At 31.8% G+C, this 17,531-nt stretch overlaps 1 long non-coding RNA gene across 1 annotated transcript; it reads right to left on the bottom strand.

Moving 5' to 3' along the window:
* Window positions 1-1,506: 1,506 nt before the first annotated feature.
* On the bottom strand, window positions 1,507-7,370 carry LOC124364559. Its single transcript, XR_006922634.1, has 2 exons — window positions 7,178-7,370; window positions 1,507-1,637 (listed from the first exon to the last, which is right to left on the bottom strand). It is a non-coding gene; the product is annotated as an uncharacterized LOC124364559 (long non-coding RNA).
* Window positions 7,371-17,531: the final 10,161 nt, after the last annotated feature.

Below are 17,531 nucleotides of genomic sequence, written 5' to 3'. Positions count from 1 at the left end.
CTCCGCCTTCTAATCCCCGTCGCTCATCTCCTCTTCTTCTCCTCTCTCTCCTCTCCCCGCAACACGCCACAGATCCATGTCGACTAGAAGGTTGCAAGTCCAGATCCAGGACCAGATGTAAGAAGTGCAACGTTTACCTTTGCTTTGAACAAAGACGCTGACTGCATTGTAAAATTTCATACAAATGAGTAATTTTAAGAATGTGAGGTGACATAAGGTTTTGTGTTTAAAATTTTTATCTTTTTAAATTACTCTTAACCAGTAGTAAGTGTGACTGTAGTTTTTTTTCTATTTTTTTAAATACATGTATTTTAAAAAAGATTCACAATTGTTACACTTTTTTGGTAGGATCCACTCAGACCCATGTGTCACAATTTGTAAACACCCCTCCCCCCCTCCCAACTCATGAAAAAAAAAATTAAAAAAAAAAACAATTTTAGTCTTATTTTGGTTGCTAGTAAACTATAACTTTGTATTATTTACACAATTTTTCCTATATTTTGTTTTTGTGGGTCTCAAAGGGCTAATCTACAATCAAAATATCCAGCAAGACTGGACTTTGACAGTCACCTACTATATGCTTTAATCACAGTTACAACCAGATCATTAAAAAAACAATGCCAACTGTTTCACTAAGTTAAAAAAGTGACTAACGTAATAGTGACATTAACTACCTTTTGTAGATTTAATTACAAAAAATATTTGTTTCGCAGTGTTTTCATTGATTAATCAAACAAATTTACTAGCATCAATAACTGTAAAAAAATACTCTTTGTTCAAAAGTATTTGAGGTAATATTGGACTTTTTTTTATATCAAATATTTAAGTAAAAAAACATGCTCGTCTTACCAGAATTGAAATTTTACGACGTGTGTTGACCACATAAGGTGAATATGGTAGAAAAGAGGCATAACCAATTGTCAACGTAATGAGGCATAAAGCTTGAAAACCCCTGTTTTACATGATAAGATACATAGGCAGATTGCATTATCCGATTTCTTCAGATTTTACTCTACCTTGAAATCTAAGTCCTTGAACATAAAACTACATCTCAGAAATTAAGGGAGTGTAATCCTGGGACAAGAGATCTCTCTAAAATTTAAAAAACATACATCTTGGAGGATGACAATATTAATAATGCAACTCTAATACAGCAAAATAAAATCAGATACAACAGAGGAGTTTGCCTTACAATATGGACCTATGTTCCACTATCTTAGAGACACTTGTCATGTATTCCAAATCCATTCGGTCCTCCAATGTTAACAAATTTAAAAAGAATTCATTGAATGTCTCCCGTGAAACCTATAGTAAGAGAGCAAAGCTGAAGTTGTTATATTAAAAATTAAATAAGCTTAACAAATAAAAGTCATACTTGTAAGTTAATTAGGTTTATATTCTTCCATTGAATAATTATTTTAAATTTGATGTTTTGAAATTTGATAGAGGTTCCAATGAATTCCTTTATATAAAAAACCCAAATTAGTTCTAAATCTTACATTTTTGACAGCTTCGAAGCTGCACCTTCCCGTGACTTTTGCCACTCTCAAGTTTGTGAGCTCTGTCTTGAGCTCTTCTAGCTGCTTCAACAGCTCCTTCTTATCCTTGGTTCGAAGTTCCGAGCACTTTACCTTACCCTGAAAAAATAATAAAGTACTCTTAAATTATAATTTTCTAGCTAAACAACTCTAAAACAACTGTATAATTTATAAACTACACATACATTCTTTATTAAGTATAACCTTTTGGATACTCATGAAAACACAATAAGTAAAACAATATCAAGCTATTTATTTCAACTGTATTTGCAAAGTCAAGAAAATGGTTTTATTATTCTACCATTAATTTTATTTCTATCTGAAAATTAGCAATTTTAAAAGGCATATAACATATTTTAACAGCATTGTGGCAAAATTGTGTTACACCTCATTTATAAAGATCTTGCGAAAGGAAAAATGGTGAATAATAGAGGTGACTAATTTGACTCTACAATCTGCATAGTGCCAAATTAAAGAAAAATATTTGTAAAACTGGTACCCGTCTATGACAGAGGTCAAAATAGGAATTCTTGGCATAATTGGTTTAGTCTCACCAAAGCCTTTAATTTAAGGTATTACTAAATAATCTCATTTAAATCTTTTGAACCAAGATAGCTCATATTAGGATAGTAACATGTCTTACAAGTTTGCTTAAACTGTTTTGGGGTTTTAATAAAGTAAATACAACTGCCAGTAAACAATGTCCAAGTTAGTAGTGTGAATTACATTAACCCAGTGGTTATTTTTGACATTACCCAACCTCGAAAGGAATGGGTTTTATTGAATCGTTTTCGAACTGGGGTTGGGAGAAGCAATCACTGGAAATTCAAGTGGGGTATTACTGACGACCAGACGTGTGATTGTGGCGCAAACTCTCAGACAATTGAGCACATTGTAAACGACCTGCCCTTTTGCGATTGTTTTCTGGTGGTCTGGCTGGTCTGAGTGGTTTAGAGGATGGGTCTCTAAACTGGCTCAGTAATTTGGATTTAGCTTTGTGACGGGAGATTTTAATATTATTTTTAATTTATGACTCAAGAACTTTGTTCTTACGTACTTTTTAATAATTGTAATTTTTAATTTATGGATAGCTGCCTTTGTCCCCCATACGATATATATATATTTTTGACATATTAATGACAACCAATATCTAGTGGGTCATGAAGCGTCTGCAATACAATACTAACAGTGTGTGCCATATTAATATCCCCGGTCAGTCACAATGTATTTCATCTGTTCACAGCACAGCTGCTTCGTGCCACATCCCATAGGCGCCAATCAATTCACTGGGTTGTTTTGCAATACAATTTATTCACTCTTAATCTCACTTATAATTTACCGTAATCTTGAATGACAAAATCTTGGAAGACTTTTTAACAATAAATTACAGCAATGTAGAAGATGAATTTTTTGGCATTTCAGAAAACACAGTTTTTAACCCTCTAATAACTGTGTTCCTATGCAATTTTAGGATTTTTGCAAGCATACATTGAAAGTAAATAATAAATACATTAAAATTATGTGTCACTTATATATTTTTTTAAATGCTATAGAACAAAATAATAACTTAAATTACTTACCATTGTATGTTAAAAAAATATAAAAAGTTTTTGAAATAAAACTTTTTGTTAGACTTCGTAGTAAAGTACTAACTTTACTCCACTCACTTAAAAATGCAACATAAACAAAATAAGGATAAATTGACTAAAAATAAAATAAAAATATATATACCCTGTGTAGGCATACATTTACTTCTTGAAAAATATATCAAGTAAAAATATTACATCAAAAAGTGAGTTTTAAACCACCAAAAAAAGTCCTTGGTATTTTACATATTAGGCTAACTGTATTATGATCAAAACAGCTATAAAATCTTAAATAAAAACACTTAAGTCAACATCAACAAAAAAACTTAGAGCATGACTCGCACAGAGTACGATAAGCGAACCCGGTTTTTATATCGATATTGACAAACAATATTACTTAATTTTAACTTTCTATACAATTAAACCGATACTGATTTTTGAACAATAACTAATGTATTAGCTATAAACACTTTCATATAATAAACGTATTTCATTTTATAGATAGTAACAGACAGTCGAATGCTTGTAGAGGACCATGAAGCTAAGTTTAGAAAGTGGTATATCAGGCGACCTCCTTGCATCTCTGTGAGTATTTGTACAGAAGAGAAGTACAGATTTCTAGAGAAGACGCTTCAACAACTTCTCAAAAGCGGTTTTAATCATTGCTACTCAGGAGAAAACATATAAATAATTACGCATATTTCATATTATTATAAATGATATTTATGTTGTTAGCATTTCATTATTATTTAGGAGTTTTTTCTATTTCCAGTTAGTGTTTCCCTGCAAGAAAAGTAAGAACAAACACGATGTATCTAAAAATGATCTTGAGAAGGCTTGTTTTGAACATTATAAATTTGGTATTAATGATTTAATCCTATTATAAGTTAACAAATGTAAATTGGTTTTTGACCGTTGGAAGGAAATAAATAAATAAATATAATGAAAAATCGTATACTATTTTAGTTGCAATTAAACAAACTATTACTTTTTTATTAATGAATGTACTTTTGACGGCATCAGTATCTGCAGAAATACAATTTCAGATTGGTTAAAAGAATCGTAAGTAGCCTACTATGCTCCTGAAACGTTGTTTAAATAAAGTTTAGTTATTTTATGTAATCTGGAACATATACATTTATTATTTACATATAAAAGTATAGTTTCATTACAAAACGATTTTAAAAGCCTAAAACTTCATTCAGTTCAACATTATCACTCAAAATTAGTTCAAAGTAAAATTGTGTTTGGAAATAAATTCAAAACTAAAATCATGTTTTTCGTTATTCACTAAAATGGCAGAAAAAACAGTGACGTACGTGTCTTCTTTGTTTCACAAGTAGTCATGTTTATCCTTGAAAATACATAAAGTAAGTAAATGTTATGTTTTGTTGTAATTATATAAAATATTATAATTTGTAAATTATATTAATATTTATACATTAATTTCAAAAATTGGAAACTAGCAAAACATATTGTTCTTGGGTCAATCCATATGAAATGGTCCAATGAGAGTTGCTTGACTATTTTTAAATATTTTCATATCACCAACACAAGTATATCCAATGAGAGTAAACCTGTAATTCATCAAACATAGGCCAATTACCACCTTCATATTTAAATAATTCGCATAATATTTACATTGGCAAAAATCTGTTTTTTTCTTAACTTTTGAAAATTCATAACTTTGCTCAGAGTCAAATATCAAAGTTCAAATTTATACATTACTTCAGCACCATATATATGTACATGCTGTGAAAAAATCAGATTTTTATATCATGTCCCACCAGAGATAGCTCTAAACTCTCAAAAATTTCAATTTTCAAAAATGTACATAAAAAATTAAGGAAACATGTTTTAAGGCTAAAACTATATTTTATATTAGTAAGCTATGTTATCTAACTGAACAAAAAGTTTGAACTGTGATAAATCATCCCTTCTTTGTTTTTTAAGTTTCCTAATAGGCTAATGCAATTTGCCAATTTTCAATACTTAACTTTGGGAGTTAAAATTTGCTTTTAGAGCTATGAAGAAGGTAAGTATTGTAGAAGAGATCTTTCTGAAAAGAATGGTGTTGGTTTGGAAGCTGTAGCATAATCCAATCCAGTGATAATCAATTTAACGCTAATGTCTACAAAGCAAAAAATTGTAGGATTCTCGCAAACAAAAATGGCCGCCATGCATAAACGGTGAAAGATAAAATTATTTAAAAATCATTTTTTAACCTCTTAGGAGTATGGTAAAAACATAAAACAATTAAAATATTTAAAAATAGTCCAGTAATTAATTTAACTATTATTGGACCACTTCATATTGATTGACCCTCTTCGAAATATCAAACATGTTATTTGTTCGAACATTTTGCTTTCAATCTTTTGGATTGTCATGAATATCTATGATTCGAATCATTCAATGATCATAATCCGATTGTGTTGGTGGCCACTTATAATACTACAACCTATTAACGTGTATTCGATAAATTAATATTACGTACCGATGATTGTACTAATCGATATGAAACCGGGTCCACTTATCGTACTCTACACCATGACTCCTGTAAGTAACGATTTCAGCTGACGTTACTTATGGCTAATAGCTTTTTTCGTTCATCATTTAATTATTATTTTCTTGGATAATAAAAACAGCTGAACTGTACTGTTATTTGAAAAACCTATGACATAATTCCGTTTGTAATATTAATTAGTGGGGTACGGTCCAATAAGCGGACCCGGTTTTTTATATCGAAATTGGCAAACGATATTACTTAATCATAACCATCGATATAATCAATCGATACTGATGAATTATTTTTAACAACTTAAATAATCTATATGAACAGCTGTAAACACTTTCAAATAATACAAGGTAATATTTTAAATTTCTCGTAACATTGTGTATTAAAATGGCCGTCAATCTTAGGAAGCTTCACGAAATTGCTTTAAAAGACGATAAAATATGTTTTTTATGGCTTCAGGATGTTGGGTTAGTACCTAAGAATCCATTATGTGATATTTGTGGAAAGGTAACAAATGTAACTGTCAGAGGAGCTAACATGGTCGTCTTCAGATGCAAAAAAAGAAGGTAATGGTGGACACAACTTTAGTAAAAACGTTTTTCGTTCTGTTTCATTTAGTTAAAGTTATGAGTTGTTTCCTGATTTTGGTTATGTTCATTTATTATTTGTTATCATTAAATTCACATTTTAATTTAATACATATGATTGTTATTACTTTTATATCGATTGATAGTCTATGATTCGATATGCGAATATTAGGTATCGATGATTATATTCTTCGATATAAAAAAACCGGGTCCGCTTATTGGACCCTACCCCTAATCATAAGTTGAAATAATCATAAATATTAATGAATCCATTTCCGTGATTGTTGCTTACAATACTGCAGCCTACCAAAGAGCCAACGGTCTTAATTTTTAGTTTCTCACCCTAAATGTCCCCTTTAACATAACTAGCTAATATTGAAGGAGTTCTAAAAGATTTTTCTACAATATTGAATATCCTTAGTAGCCTATATGCAAATTGGCAAGCCTATATCTTAAAACGTTAAAAAACCAGGTATTTATTTAAGATTTACTAAGCTACAACTCAAAGTATGAAGTGCATTTTTTTAAAGATACAGCATAGTAAGAATGAATAAGTAATCCCAACAAAAAATGTTATTCTCAATAAGCTAACCTAAGAATGTTGTTCTCAACAATCTAACCTATCTACTCCCGCTTTCTTAAGAGTTAAATACAGTATTTAACCTATAGAGATTATTACCATCAACAATCTTTATTTGGTGGCTGAAATGAATTAAAAGGTATAAAGGGCGGATTTTTAGTGAAAACGATTAAAACATTGATAGATTTGTAGCAGAAGTAGCATGAGAAACTTCTAAATCAGACTTAATTCATTTCCTTTCGAGTTAAATTCATTTAATTACAACGTTACTTAACAAAATTGTTTTACAGTTACATTAAAAATATAACTTAAGAGTAATAAACACGGATCACTTGGATAAAACTAGATAATAAAACAATAATTTTTCCTACCATTTTGAGTTCCCCTTACACGAAATATCAGCACGGACGAAGAACGAAATGTGTGTGTTATGAAGTCAGTACCTGACCATGGTATCCGGTAAGATCCATATCCGGTGATTGAACTGGGTTAAGAATTGTTAGCCAATAGAAACTAATACTATGTATATGTTATTTCTATAGGTAATTTCACTTTCGAGGTGTCTTGAGGAGAGGCAGGCAGACAAATAGGCAGTTAAAGATATCCGTATTGAAACAGTACTTATTCATTGTCATTTATAATCAATCTTATTATATCAGCATGTATTTATTTATAATAGTATATTACAGTATGTACACATTTGTAAATTGAATAATTCCATTGGAAATTAAAAACGGGAAAATATGTCAGCCTACTAAGTTATAGACTTTAATAAAACTCAATCCGAGTCCATGGATATATATGCACATTCATCGAATTAATTCTTGTCTATGTACAAATGAAGTTACCTGCACAATTTAAAATCAACATATGGAATTGTTTTTGAGATATCTAACGGAGGTTGAGATTGGTAAGGGCCCAGCCACATGCTCATCACCAAACATGATTTGCCTACGTAGAATTTAAGTTACGTGCAAATTTCGAGTCAATAGCTAAAGATTTATTTGTATATGCAGGAAAGCATAAAAAAACAAAAAATTCCTGTATTATTTTTTGTATTTATAAAAGATAATTCACACAGAGTATTATAATTCAAACGCTTTCTAAGGTAATACAGTACATTAAAAAATTAACTCATAGCCAGAGAAAGCTTAACTGATTGACAGTATAGTTAAGCCATTCGTTAACCTTATGCCTAAATGGATAGTTATGGATATCTGCACTGCTCTCTATTTATTTATTTATTTTATTTTTCCAACGGTAAACCCAATGTATAATAGTAAAAAAGATCTACTAATATAAATATAATCATATTGTGTTAAATTATAATAGTAAACAGGTGATTTATGTTTACTACTTTTTCAGTACAAAAAATCTTTAGCAAAAAAGCATAAATATAGTAATTAATTAATAAGTAACAATAATTAATATAATATGAGAATTAATAATAACACAGTAATAAGTTATAATAACAAGTAAGTGATAACCTAAAATATAGGTATAAAGTGTGAAATTAAAATGTAATTCTTTATATAATTCTCTAAAATAGACAAGTTGTGTTTGGTATACTTTGCTAACACCCAACCAAATACCATAGAGCGACATGTACTATCTTTGAAATTATTTGTTTTCCTATTTAGAAATAAACTAATACATCAGAATATCGAAGTCACCAACATCAGATGTTGAACGTCAATATGGCTGTACTTAAGTATTTTTATAATTATATTTACTCTATTATTTTCTCGTTGTTATCTTAGTTATACTTATACATCCTAGTTATAACACCAAAGTAGAAATATCTGCTAACGCTCAGCCAAATCCTATGTAGTTACATGTACCATCATTAAATTCAAATGTTACTTGTATAGAAATGGAGCTTCATGAAAAATTTCAAATTTGTAGGTCAAATTGTTCTCGTGATATCGTGTGGACGGACAGACAGAAATGAAATATGTCAAGCCCCTTGAGTGATTCGATTTTGACCTTGACCGACTCGGTGCGTGCAGTCAACCAGACATTACCTTCCCCGATCTTCATAGTGAAGATGTTTGAGTGAAGAAAATACACATTCTGCAATATTTATAGTAAATTATTCTAACCATAAAATCCACAGCGTGCTCTGTTGAATAGGTGGCTTCCGTTTCATCACAAAGTACATATATCCTTATAGGATTAACATGTGGTCAATACGAGATACACAACAGTTGTTAATTACAAAATGTGTAGTCAAAGTTATAAGCATTCAAGAATACTTTTGTTTTCACAAAATTCTTCACTAACTTCGTCATTTAATAATATAAACTTTGTTTAATAAACCTCATGAATTCGTTTTATATTTAATTTAAAAGCTTACTGAACTGATAGCCATTTGGATCGTACTCATCTTTAAAATGAAACATCTCCCATTACGATACTATATAAAATAAGGGCGTAAAAGTGCATGGGTTAAAGAATGTTGAAGATGTTAAAGAATATGGGGAAAATATATGGACTTTTCACTGCAGCCTGCCTTTCCCATCTACAGCTGGCTGAAAACAGGCTTACAGTTTCACGACTCATTGTTCTCCTTCACAGACTACAACCTCTTTTCAGCAGAAGCTACAGTAAGAACAAAAGAAAAAAAAAACTGTCATCGGATGAAGTTGACATTTGATTGTTAGGTTATAAAAATTTAAGTCCTTACATTTTCTCGCTAAGTTTAATGAAGTATTAATTTTTTATTGAGAAAATTGACAAATACTGTTTAGAATTTTTATCTAGATTGTTATTAATAATTTAAATAGTCAATTAATTGTGTTGTGCATTAGGTTATAAATTAAATTCTTTTTTTCTCGGTCACAAAAGGAATACTATCTTGCTTACAGTTTCTGTAAGTATACAACCTTATAATTAAATAATTCTTATGAAATTGAGTATTAATTGAATTTAAATATCCTGAGTTTTATTCTGATGTCTAATTTCTTGTAAACATTTTGCACTTAGATGTGCAAAACCTCTCCATTTAAAATGATGGGGAGAGGCCTCTTCCAGGTTTGGAGATTGATACCTGAGAAGTAACAAATTTAGTGTTAAGAAATAAAACTAGTATATTTAAAGAAAGGATGGGCAAATTCCAAGGCTTAAAAACAAGACTGACAGTGGCACAGTGTAGCCTACATGGCTTATCACAGGATAAACTAGTAATCATGGCTACTGATAAATATTTACTTTAGCCACTTCACACTATTGTCAAAATTTTATTTTAAAATTAGAAAGTAAGTTAAGTGCGGTAGACTTTAATAAGCGGCCCACACTCGTTATTCGGTTGTTTTTATCTGAAGACATAATTCGATATTTATTTAACTTAGCATATGATTTCACCAAGTATTACTTATAGCAGTTTTAATGTAATAAACAATAAACAGCAAGAAGTAACCAATATTTTGAAACTGAAAATGGCGATGAATATGAGGAAGATATGTGAGATATTTTTCACAAGTGACAGAATTAGTTTTAGTGGCTTCAACATGTACGTTTGGCTTCTGATAACCCATGGGGAGAATTCTTTCCTCCATTTCACAAAAGCTGTTACTCATTGCTATCAAGCTGGGAAAGTTGTAATATTGTAAGGTTTCTTTGACATCTAAGTCTAGACGTAGTAAGTTTTGTTATGTTATTCTTAAATTTGTTTTTAAAATTGTAATGTACAAGATTCTTCTTGTTATGGTTATTTATAACTCGTATTGCACGTGATTTTTACATATCGAAGTGGGATAGCATATTGAATTGTTTGAAAACAGCAATCGAATAACAAGTGTAGGCCGCTTATTAAAGTCTCCCCATTAAGTGTGAACTTAACGGGCCAGAGTGACAAAATACGAGTTTTGCATTATTAACTAACTGCTATCGACCTCCTGAACAAAATAATATAATATAAATGTTGCAAAAATGTTAAGAAAGAGAACCAAGACTGAGAGTACAGAGGAAAAAATTTCAACATAGAGGTAGAATCTGTTAATAAGTCAATCAATCTTCATAGAGGTAGAACATGTTGCAAAAATGCTCTGACCTCTAAAATTCCTTGTCCTTTTTTGCCTGAATATTGGTATCCCGATTATCTGCTCCACCAATGCCAACCACTCCTTAGTTTTTTATTTTTCCCCACCCAAAAATCCTGATTCCCCTCAGTCCCCTAGATTGATGGACTAATTGAGACATAACTTAAAATTTCAAATATTTTATCATTTATTGTGCAATTATGGGTCATGAAAAGGATCTCTTTGACTTATTCACACAGTCTAACCCTACATATAACCATGGGAACACTTATAATAAGCCAATCAGAAACCACAATTGACTCTAGTATTACTAATTTTAAATCCTGTCTCACTGGAACTGTAGAATTGGGCCTTATCAGATCATAATGCATAACTTGTCCCTTTGTCACTTAAGGGGCCAAACATTCATGTCCAAAAATGTTGCTCAAAGTAAAAAGGGTACTTTGGGATTATACCGACCACACCCAGACATAAATCGTTATTTGACATTTTGCTTCTACTGATTACTAGATTAGCATAGAATATTTTGTCAATATAAAACAGGAGTTGTCTTATCGCAAACATCCATCCTCAGACAGAGGTCAAAGTCTCGAGATAGTACCTATCAGTAAAATATCAAATTCTAGAGGGTCTGATCAGAAATATAAATTGAATTGTAATGGAAAGGCAATTATGTACCGTGCAAAAAACTTAAATAATCATGTGATGCCGCACGGCCTGCCATAATCGGGATTCTCGAGAAAGATAAGATAATAGCGACAACAATACCGATCACAATACCTGGAAATGCTTGTAATTTTGTAATTAAAGAGTTGTTTTTTTGTTCTATCATGTTTGTTTCTATAAATTTATATTTTTTGTGTTCTTCATACCCATTGAAGTACCGTAAAAAGAAATCGTACTAATATGAATAATTAGTCCTTTATTAAATTTTTCTTTTTGCTTTATTTTTTTATTTAACCCGTACTTTGCCCATGCTTAACTAGCTATTGATATAAATAAATAAACGTTTGATTTACAATAATTGCTATTGAGTTTATTTGTCACATACAGGGTTTCGTGGATTATACTGCCATGGGCACATAAAAAAAATTATATCCAACATAGGAAAAATTGTGGTACGTGTTAAATTTGAATTTATACAAAAATAGGTTTAAATTTTGAAAAATTTGGAATCATAAATTGGGTAGATCTTACTTGAGTTCAAATCCAGTTTTACTTTGTATGTTCCATTGACACTTATTCATCTTCCAATCATCATTGTCAGCTTAGTGTAGATTTAATATTGGTAGTAGTAATCTTTGCAGATCTGAGAGTTCTGGTTGTCATCCAATATTCAAGTGTTCATCATCTAGTAAATGTCTTTTCTGTTCTTGGATTCAAAAATCGAGATTCACCAATTTAATACAAATAATAAAACTTTGAGTTATTACTGTATTTAATCCCCCCACCGCACGCGCCTCGGAGCGACACTCCGCAAGTAGGTATATTTGTTGTTAGAATAGTGGTCAGAATTGGGTTGAGCCTTGAGCCCGCGTGTAGCTTCCCCCTCCATCTGTAGAAAGGCGTGGCGCGGTTGTTGGGGCGTGTACGTTCAGTCGCGACTGAGCAGTAACATTGAGAACATCCCCGCGGAGTGACACTCCGCATGCGTTCTTTTCATTATCTGATATAACGGAGTAATCGCTCCGCGGCGTTCTACACTGCATTCATCATTAGAGTCATCTCTCATCACGTTTCAAACCTAAAAACCGGAGTACTTTTAAAGGTAAGTAAACACGTTTTTTTTTTCGATACATAAAATCTGATATTTTGATTTTATAGCCTGAGTATTGTTTTACTCATAAAAGATGTTCTCAAACCAATAAATATGTATTTCAGAACTTTGTACCTAGTTACCTTGTATTATACTTCTTATTTGGTTTCAGATGCATCAACCAGATGAAGAAGAAATTCTTCGACTTCTAGGAGATGAAATTGGGGCATCGATGATTCAGAAGAAGACAATGTTCAAGAAAGCGATCACAATTCACTGAGTGAGGAGTCAGCTGAAGGCAGTGATAATGAGCCCAGTTTTAAACCAAGCTGTTCTTGAAAACGAGGAGGATAATGGCCAGGACATTCGTGGCAATGAGGTAATAAATAATGTTATTACTAATGACCTGTATGTCGCAGACGATTGGAACTGTGTGGAGAATGACACCAGGATCAAAATTGGAGGGTCAGAAGAAGACCGTGTGATCTTCTACGACATCTACCTGGCGTTCGTGCAGATGCTCGTAATGCTGAAAGCCCTTTGGACGCACTGAAGTTATTTTTTTACCGATGAAATGTTACAGGAGATAGTGAGATGTACAAACATTTATATTTCTAGCCAACGCCCTAATTTTTACCAGACCCCGAGACGCAAGTGACATAACTGTTGTTGACTTGAAGGCCTGTTTAGGGCTGCTTTTCCTTGCAGGCTCCATGAAGCTATCTCATACAAGACTTGAGGACCTATGGCGTACTGATGGTACAGGCATAGAATATTTTAGGCTGACAATGAATATTAACTGATTCAAGTTCATTTTAAAATGCTTGCGGTTTGATGATTATAGGACCAGAGGTACGAGGAAAGCTACAGACAAGCTTGCAGCTGTGAGATTTCTTATTGACAAATTTAACAACAACTGCATGAAACATTACAGTTTATCTGAAACAGTAACCATCGATGAAATGTTGGATGCTTTCCGTGGGCGTTGCAGTTTTAAACAGTACATTCCAAGCAAGCCCGCCAAATACGGTCTTAAAATATTTGCTTTGTGTGATGCTAAGATGTACTACACAAACATGTTGAGGTTTACTGTGGGCGGCAGCAACCAGGACCCTACTTATGCGGAAACTCATCACATGAAATCGTAAAACGTCTTGTGCACCCAATCTCTAACAGTGGCCGCAATATAACCTGTGACAACTGGTTTGTGTCAATACCTTTAGCTCAAGACTTATTGGAAAAATGACAAGCTTACTCTTGTAGGTTACAATTAAAAAAAAACCGAAGGGGAATCCCAAACTTCATGAAAGAAGTAAAAAATCGCCCAGTAGATTTCAAGTGTTTTCGCTTTTAGAGAAAATACCACACTTGTCTCTTACAAACCGAAGAAAAACAAGGTGGTCTTGGCCCTGTCAACACTTCATTACGAACGAGATGAAGTGGAAAGTGATGAAAATAAGTGCACAAACCAGCAATTAATTACATTTTATAATGCAACAAAAATCAGGTGTAGACAAAGTCGACGAGATGAAGTGCTCGTATTCTGTTGCAAGAATAACCAGGAGGTGGACATTAGTGGTATTTTTTTTCATTTTTGAACATTGGAGGCATCAATGCCTATGTTAATACATAAGGCCAATAGTGGAAACACCAACCTGCTGAGAAAAGATTTTCTTAAAACACTGGCCAAAGACCTACTTGATGACTACATCAGAGCAAGAGTTGCGAAGACAAACATCCCAACGTCAATAAGATTACGTCTGGGGGGAAATATTGGGACTGCCAGCAAACTCAACCAAATCATGTACTGGATCAAAGGGAGAAAACTCATGGAAGGTGTAGCTTTTGTGACAGAAAAAAGAACAGACCAACCCGATTCACATGTAAGGGATGCCACAAATATTTGTGTATGGAAACATATTCAAAGCTATGTGTGCAGGGACTGTGATGCCAAAGTTCAAATTATAGAAGAAGGTTCAGATTCCAACTGAACAAAATTTGTTAGAACTTTACTCAAGGCATTTTGTTTTTTGATAGATTTAACATTTCGTTAATTTATAAATTATCTGGTTGTAAAAATACTGTACTTGTAAAGTCTTGAATAGGAAGTATGAACAGTTTATTGTTTAGTTCATGAATAAGTACTAGAAATACAAGGCAAAGACTGACCTGCTGGCAAGACGTTTATTCATTCAAACGCCAATTTTTCTAAGTTAAACATAACTTTTACAATATTTTAAATTAAAATTATCATATTTTACTTTCATTATTATGCTAATATTGTTTTTTTAATTTTATTATCATTTATATAAATTAAACATGTGATTCTTTTCAATTATAATGTTTAGTTGTAGAGAAATAAACTAAATTCTTCATAAAAACTGACCGTATTTTTTTATTACAAAACACACATGCATACACCCACCCAAAATTAAAAAAAGCATGTGTAAACACACAATTAGATGTTTAAATACTAAAAAGGTTTACAAAATCTTCATAGAATTAGGATTTGTTAAGAAAATGTAAAATATATCAATAGTGGAGTCACACTCCGCCGCGCGCGTGTGATTGTGTAACTCAACGTCCACGTGTGTTACGGAGGGTTAATAACTCAAATGTTTATTAACTTTGATGAGAAAAGCTTCTTCTCAGTCTCCTATTAAGCCATCATTCAAAAGAATAAAATTCCATTATTGTAAAGTCCCCAGCTGATCTAAATTCACTTTATAACTCCAGGTGTTGTAAACTTACTTTGCATAACAATCTCCTTGATATTAAGATTTAATGTAAAACTCTGTGGTATTTGGACTAAAGAAATTTTTTTTTTATCTGATGATTCAATTTTACAATAGTTTATGTATTTCTATCTTATACATATGATAATTAGTTTTATGTTAATTTTAACTCTAAAATAGGTTGCTAGTTTTTCTTAATTTTAAAATCTATTGATTTATATATGTTTATTGTAAGTTATCACAATTGTATGAGTGTATGTTCTTCTTCTTGTATGGATTCCTTTGTGTGTGTGTGTGTACTTATGTGTTATAAACTCCTAAGTTATTTATTAATCTTTTATAAACAAACATAAAATAATATGAACTTTTAACTTTTCAAAACAAAATTGTAACACCTTCAAAGAACACTGGCAGATACACACACTGTGGGAGCAATTTTTTAATAAAAACATAACTCTGTATGAAAACTTTTAATAAGTTTCTTAAAAATCACAAACTTTTAATAGCCGTTCCTTAAACAACTGAAAAAAAAGAAAAAGAACTTTAATAAACCTGAAAAGAAAAGAACAATTGAAAAAAGAAAAGCACTAAACCTTGGCTACGTTAAAGGCTTCAAAACATTGTTTGAATATAGAAAAGAGCAGAGTAAGCAAGCATAAAACTCAAGAGCTTAAGAGTTCATTGCTGACTATGAATGTCTAATAATTTCTAAGAAAACCTGTTATAACAAAATAAAAAATTCTCAAAATAAAATAAGAGCAATTTGGAGAATTGTGAAAAGCAAAACTAGAACAGTAGCCAAATACATTGATTTGTTGTTAGTTTGTAGTAAAACCGTCACTGATAACCATAAAATATCTGAAGAATTCAATAGTTATTTCATACATGAATTTGCAACAGTGGCTTGCACAGTCTTAAACTAGACTATGGCAATGTAAACACTTGGTACAGTCATTGATATTTCTCAAGCCAAGCGATTTAAAAGAAATCATAAATGTTATACGATCTGTAAGAAACAAAAGCTCATATGGATGGGACGACATTTCATTGAATATCATAAAGGTTTGTGCCATTGAAATAGACATTCTGTTAGTCTTTTTTATCAATCAACCTTTTAAAACTGGAACATTTCTTACAAAATTTAAAAATTCTGTAGTCAAACCATTGAATAAGAAGGAAAGCCAGTCCATTTTAAGCAATTAAAGACCAATAGCATTGATTACTCAAATTTAAAAAATATTTAAAAAGTTTGTCTCCCAGTCTATTTTCTTATCTTCTTGCCCAATCTCTCATATCTCAAAATCAACATGGCTATCAAAAGGGAAAATCCACTCATTCAGCACTTTATGACCGTATTAATTACACACTTGGTTCCTTGTAGGAGTCGCAGAGGACTCTTGGAGTGTTCTGTAATTATCTAGGTGATTGTGTCTACCATCCAGTCCTTCTATCTAAAATTTATCATTACGGAGGCATAGCTTTTCATCGGTTTGAGTCCTTTTTATTAAGTCAAAGGCAGTGTGTGTCAATAGGCCGATAGGGCTCTTATACGTCTGCATGGTCAGAGGTTAATACAGGAGTGTCACAGGACTGTATTCTCTTATAAATCCTCTTCTCAATTTATATTAATGAACGACGACCCGTGATAACGGAAACGTCGGATGATGATGATGATGATGATCTAAGAAGCAGTGAGAAAGATTCAAAACTAGTCATGTATGCTGATGGAACAGGCTGTTTCCTAATTTGTCCAGGATGATGGTTGTTAATTTCATAAGTATCACAAAAAAGCCCTGGTTATTGATGAAATAGTGGTGGATCATTGTAGTTATGCAGTGAGACAGCAGTAGCTTTTCTTGGAGTGACTGTTGGCCATACAGCTTTGTTGTGGAGACCACACATTGATTAACTTCTGTTGCGCATCAGCTTCGTGACATTCGCAATTCATACATGAAAAGCAACCATACAGCAGAGAGATACTTCTGGGCATTTATCGTGGGTACTGCAATGGTCTGGTATGCTGCCATGGATTAGCTATATGCGATGGCTCAACCAAGATAAAATATTGAAATGTCAAAAACTAATTCTAAGAATTATTTTTTTATTTTATCAGATTTGTCTCATGTAGAAATATTTTTATAATGACAATTCATTTGCTTTATATATTTAAAAATTTAATATTTTATAACAAGTT

This window comes from Homalodisca vitripennis, chromosome 6, assembly GCF_021130785.1.
Source record: "Homalodisca vitripennis isolate AUS2020 chromosome 6, UT_GWSS_2.1, whole genome shotgun sequence".
Classification (NCBI taxonomy): Eukaryota; Metazoa; Arthropoda; class Insecta; order Hemiptera; family Cicadellidae; genus Homalodisca; species Homalodisca vitripennis.
This window is presented reverse-complemented; position numbering and strand designations above follow the sequence as displayed.